The sequence below is a fragment of the Papaver somniferum genome, chromosome 7 (genome assembly GCF_003573695.1).
Source record: "Papaver somniferum cultivar HN1 chromosome 7, ASM357369v1, whole genome shotgun sequence".
Taxonomy (NCBI): Eukaryota; Viridiplantae; Streptophyta; class Magnoliopsida; order Ranunculales; family Papaveraceae; genus Papaver; species Papaver somniferum.
This window is the reverse complement of record NC_039364.1, coordinates 134,383,388-134,390,386: the sequence shown is the minus strand read 5'-3', so window position 1 is coordinate 134,390,386 and position 6,999 is coordinate 134,383,388.

Below are 6,999 nucleotides of genomic sequence, written 5' to 3'. Positions count from 1 at the left end.
AAAATATTGTGTCATCTCCTGTTGGTATAAATTCAGAATGGTGTTTAACCTTCTATTTTGAATGGTGTCGAAAGCATGATACTTTGGGTATTGGTTGATTTGTTTTTTTTGTTTATTGTCCTGATAGATTTACATTTGATAATTAAAATTCAATTTTATAACTAAGATTTGTTAGTTGTATGGTTCTTTTGATCAAAAATTTAATTTTAATTGATGTTTTTTGATAGTTTTGTGACACTTACTGAACATAAGTTTACTAAATTTTTTTTTTGGTTGACCAGGTTTGTAATTTTTCTCTAATTTGAAGCATGGATGTTTCTGATTTGGTTGAAACAACACCCACTTAAAATGTTACAGACTCACAATTACCATCCCCTGCTACCGGTGGAACTAAAAAAAGAAAACTAACGTCAATAGTATGGAAAGGTTTTGAACAGATTGAAGAAGTGGATCCAGATGATCCACAAAAGATAAAGAGGTTGAAGCTTGCACAGTGCAAGATATGTGATCGGAAGTTTTCGGGGGATCCAAAAGCAGGCACTTCTCATCTCAAAAGGCACATGGAAAGATGTTTGAAAAAGAGCCAACCTGCTGATGAAACACAGACATTAATAGCTCAAACTGGGTCAGGTACTTTTACTGCATTTCGATTCTGTCAAGCAAGAGCTAGAAAGAACATTATAAAGTTGATTATTTTGAGGGAGTTGCCATTTCAGTTCGTAGAAGATCCATTTTTCCAATGGTTTATAAATGATAGTTTTCACCCTGGATTTGTGAAATTTTCTCGAACCACTGTTAGGCGTGATATTTTAAAAAATTTTGAAATGGAAAAACAAGTTTTAAAGAGAACTTTATTAGAGGCACCTGGAAAAATATCTTTGACATCAGATTTGTGGTTGTCGTGTCAGAAGTTAAGTTACATGTCTATCACTGCTCACTTTTTAGACAAAAATTGGGTCTTGCATAAAAGGATAATTTCTTATACTTTACTTGACAAGTCCCACACTGGAGAACATATTGCTGAGTTACTTATTCAGAAACTTGCCAATGATTGGGGGATTTCTAAGAATATTTTCTCATTATCCTTGGATAACGCTAGTGCAAATACTGTTTCGGTTGAACGGTTAAAAGTGATGCTGCCTGACTTGCCATCGAAAGGAAACTTATTTCACGTAAGATGTTGTTGTCATATCTTGCATTTATTCATAGATGATAGCAGGAAGAAAGTTAAGGATTTTCAAGAAATGATTTCTCATGTTAAATCTAGTATAGAATTCATTTTTGCTTCATCTGTAAGATATGACCAGTTTCGAGCTTTGTGCAAATCAATGGGTTTGAAACCAAAAAAGCTTCAACTAGATGTCAAGCACAGGTGGAACACTACTTATTTCATGTTAAAAGATACACTTCCTTATCGTGCTGCAATTTCAATCTTTCTCGCTGATAGGACATGTTCTGATTTAACTGATTATGATTGGGATATTGCTGAATTATTATGCAAGTTCTTGAAGCCTTTCTATGATGCAACCAAACATTTTTCTGGTGTCGATTATGTGACAAGTAACTCTGTTCTTAATTACTTATTTAGAATTGGGAGGGTCTTACAGAAACACAGGCATATGAATCAGCTCAAGGACATTATTATTGTTATGGAAAATAAGTTTGTCAAATATTGGGGTGAGACTCCTATTTTATTCGGCATTGGATGCATTCTTGATCCCCGTCTTAATCTCAGAGGATTGGAAACTACATTAGCTGATATAGAGAGTTGTTTTAGTACTTCTGCACATGTCATTCGTTGTCATGCCGAGCAAAAATCTTTGATAGTAGCTAAACTTAAAAGTTTATTTGAAGAGTATATTATTATGTTAAATGAGCAAATGCATAATGGTTCTAGTATTAACTCAATTTCTACTAGTGATCAACCACCTTTACAGAGTGTTCTACAGATGCAAGAAGACACAATCTCTGACGACGAAGATGACTCCTTTTGGCAATCCCGAAGTCATAATAGGAGGGATCCCCTTTCTACAGCATCAGAAGAACTGATGAGATACTTCGCAGAGCCAGAACCAACTTTTGAAGATATGAAGAATTTTGACATATTGGGTTGGTGGAAAGCTAATGAAAAACGATATCCAGTCCTTTCTTGCATTGCACGAGATGTACTAGCAGTCCCTGTCTCCACAGTTGCTTCTGAATCTGCGTTTTCTCTCGGCAAGCGTGTGTTGAGTGATTATCGCAGTAGCTTAACACCGCAAATGTTGGAATGCTGTGTGATTCTAAAAGATTGGTGGAAAGCTGAACTGAAAAATCGTATGATGACACTAGATCCACTAAACGACGATATTACTCCAGTTGATGATGAGAATGATGTCTCTGAATCATCATGTGTCTCTTTAAGGTAAAATTTATGCAATTTTTTCATTTTATTTTCATGTCTATGTCTGACTGTTCTATTTTCTTATCAACTCTTTAGATACAAGCAGGCTATAACTTGATGCGCACTGAATTTACTTCTTCTCATCTCTTTAAATACAAGCATGTTATAACTTGATGCGCACTATTACAATTTGTTCATCGATATTATTTTTTGTGTTAATTTATGTTATTTGAATTGTTGATTAAATTTTTACTTTTCTTGATCTGTGTAGGTAGACGGTAGAGAATCTGAAGTCATGTGGTGTCAGTGGTGAAGAGCTAGACAAAGAGGAATAAAGTTTTTAACTATTTCATTGTTTTTTTTAGTAAGATGAAATAAAGTTTTGGAGTAGTAGTGTTATGAATTTGTTTGCTAGTTGCCTAGTAGTGGTGTTATGAATTTTTGTTGAAGTTTGATTTGAACAATCTACAATTTTATGCAATTTACTGATTTGAAGTTTGCTAGTTATTATCTTCTCATTTACTGTTGTCACTTGTCAAGGCCTGATACCCGCCCGGCCTGGCCTGGCCCGTCTTGTTTCACAGGCTTGGACAGGCCATGGGCAGTAAATTTATGCTGCTGCCCGGCCCGGCCTGGCCTGTGAAACTTAATGGGTAGTTAGGTTGCTAAGCCCGTCCAGCCCGGCCTGTGATATATTCGGACTAGGGCCGGCCTGCCCGACCCGATGTACACCCCTACATAGACACCAATTTAGCCTGAAAAAATATTCACCTTCATTTCCACTCTGCAGATCGTGTTTTGCGTGTTTCATTGATTAGATTTAATATGAATAGCAAGTTAGAATATTGATTTGGCAGTTTTAAATTTGTTTCTCAAAGTAGAATGATACGCGTTTATAAAAATACAGTATATAGTTTGTCTCTAAGTTTAGCATTAACTGCCCAGAAAGGCAGAAAATATATTTCAGAAGTTCTCGAATTTTCAATTCAAAATTTTTTAATTTATTTTAAAAATTATTAGTATGAAATATTAAAAATCAAACAAAATATATATATATATATTAACTGAAATATTCAAAATATATATATACTCATTAACTGAACGTATATTTGGATATATATACTCATTAACATATTATTAGTATGAAATATTCAAAAAATATATATATTAACTGAACGTATATTTGGATATATATACTCATTCATCCGTAATTATATTTTCAATATTTACAATAAACATAAATATTCTTTTTCCATATATTTTAGGCGAATTTATGCAAACTATATATATTATTCATAATTATTGATACTTGTTGTTTGTGTTAAACCTAATTTGAGAAACAGATTTATCTCATGCCTAATTTACCAAACAAAAAAAGCATTTTTAGAAAATCTATTTCCGTGCTAACTGTATATATTCAACGTAAAGATCTATTTACGTTGTTTAAAGATCGTTTTTCTTTTTAATATGGAAATTATTGGATTTCTCGGGAAAAAAAAATCGTTTTTTCCCAAAGATTTTTGTAGATTTTTTTTAGCATCGGATATATATAGCACTTTATTTACGCCCAATCCGAAGGTCTAGATTTTATTAAAATCATGTAAACACGGTGTAAGAATTCAACTAAGCTATTGTTCGGTTTGGAGCGTCAGATCGAGCCAATTCTATTAAAAATTAACAGCCACGAAATGTAGGGGGTATAAGTTGCTTTTCAACCAATCAGGTGCGAGGGCTTTGTTCACCGGTCAATAAGAGGGGAGGTTACCGCAACTCTCGACGTGGAGTGAGAGATGGCGTGGGTTTTTTAGGTTGTTGATATAATCAGTGGGACCCTTTAAATATAAAAATGTATTATAAAAGTGAAAAAGTAGGAGAGAATGAGAGATTATATCTATATTATAAAAAGAAGTGGTGTGTGTGTAGCCTTACAAATCCGACCATCGATTTCGTCATCCCACGGCACGGATCGGTTCGTTATATGTTCTATATAAACGTCCGTCCGACCCGTTGAGTTTCCTGTTATGGCCATGTTTCGATTATATGTAAAATAAACTCACATCCCTTGAGTTTCCCGATTTCGAACTGTTGCTGTTTTGGTTTCCTTAATCGGTACCAGCTCATGATATTAATATACATCACTCCATTAAATTCGTCATCATTTCCAATTATTTGTTTCTGCATCTCAGAAGAAGAATTGTTTCTTTTCAACTAAAGTCTTCTCCCTCGCCTTCTGCTAACCAATAATAACCATCCGCTAATGAGCCGGACAGAAACTAAATATGACCTAGCTACTAACCCTAAACATGGTTAACCTAATTTCCTAATCTAAGCTGGTCACTGTAATAAAACAAGTAAGGAAAATCAAGCTACTCATTCCGGAAAGTAAGACCGTTGACGTAGTAAAGAGAATGTGATTTTTTTACCACATGCGGTCCCACTAATGGTTCTCTCTATATCTCTACACCATAGGTTGCTATCATCTTATACAATTGCTATTAACTTTCCAAAAGATTAAGATTAGATGGGAAAATAGTCTATAAATAAACGAGGATATGATCAGTACAGGATAGGAGTTTACGAAGAGTTTGTATAATTGAAAATTTTGATCCTGGCCAAAACAAGTAAGAAAAAGCCCCCACCATTATTATCCGATGAGCATCAATGTGAGCTATTATTTATTTATCACTTCCTTTAAATTAATCCTTTATTGGCGTTAAATATACTCCATGTGCCTCATTGTGTTATTGAGAAAGAGGACCTACCATGATAAAAACCGACTGCCACTTCTAATACTACCAAATACCAAATATGAGATTATTAAGCATATATATATATATATGTCGGAACTTGCGTAGGGGACTATGGACGGGATGCAAGCCCCGGACTAATTTGGCCCGACCAACAAAATACCGGAATATGTGTAGGGGATTACGACCGGGGCTGCAGGCTCCGACCAATTTGTCCAGACCAACAAAATAAAGGAATTTGTCTAGGGGGCTACGGTCGGGTCCATAGGTCCCGGCTAATTTGACACGACCAACAAAATACTGGAATTTGCGTAGAGGATCACGGCCAGGGCTGTAGGTCCCGACTAATTTGACACGACCAACAAAATACTAGAATTTCCGTAGGGGACCACGGTCGGGGCTGTAGGCCCCGACTAATTTGACACGACCAGAAAACACTAGAGTCGCCCCAAACAACAACGAAAAAAATCGAAAAAAGGTTGAGCCCCGGCCGTAGGCCGGGGTGATACCTAGTATATATATAAAATTACTCGGAGATAAAGTCTTTATCACCGGAGATAAAGAGACCATCGTTGAAGATGGAAAGACCATCGAGAGATGAAAAAACCATCGAGCGATGGAATCTTTATCGCCCGATAGAAACTCCATCGTGTATGCCTATATGTTATAACTGACATATAGACATATGAGTTTGGCACTTTGGCATACCCATAATGGATGCATATATGGCAAATATATGAATTTGCCATACCCATAGGAATAAGCCTTAAAACAGAGTTAGTTTAATAAAGAGCCCAGTTACAAATTGAGGTAAGATGCATCCTGCCGATGGCAGTAAAAGATCCCAACTTTGAAGCATTCGGACCCCAAGTAATTATAGGCTGAGTTTTTTCTTTTCTTTTTTATCTTTTTTTTTTTATTTTTTTTTTAGGAAATGAGAATTGTATTGCAAAAATTAAACCATAACAGATTATATATCCCTCTCCAGATCGGCTTGTATGAAGATAGGAGGAGATGACCATTCTAAGTTAACTAAATTTTTCCTAATAAACTTGCTAGTATATCTGCACAAGCATTTGCTTCTCTCTTGACAGACTCACACTTCCACTCTTTTATTAAAACTAATCTAGAAAGACGGTCCTGAATTACATTTGATGTAGTCCATTTGACGCTCCTAGTGGAACCATTGATTGCATCCGCAACATTTTTGTTGTCAGTCTCCAAATGCAGCTTTTGAATTCCTTTCACAATCGCGCATTCCACCGCTTCCAGTAACGCTACTGCTTCTGCTTGTTCTTCATCTGCAGCTCTTGACGTCTTCCCTTTTGCTGCTTCAAAGACCCCTACATCATTTCTCAATATTAGTCCAATGCCAACAATATCTGAAGTACGTTTACTATCAAAAGATGCGTCTATGTTGATTTTTTCATATTGTAGTTCCCACAAACACCAATGAATCATTTTCTAACATCAGTGTTTTGTAGTCTGTTATCCTTGGATAAAAAGGATTCTCATTCATTGATTTCCTTCTTTGCATGACTGAGGATATCATTTGGATTCACCTACAAATTCTCAAAGACAACAGTGCATCTATATTTCCATATTGCCCACATTGCTAAACATATAAATCTAATCTTACTCTGTATCACATCATTAGAGAAATTAGGATCATTGAAAAGATTGTTGAACCAAGAATAAAAATTAGTACATATAGCAGGTAAGAATAGATTACTATCAAGACTATACCAGATTCTATGAGTGATTTGGCACTCACAAAATAAGTGTTGGATACTTTTTTCATGTCACAGGATTTATCCTTACCAGAACTGAATTTAAAGGTTCTTTCTCTAACAGATAGACAATTCTGCA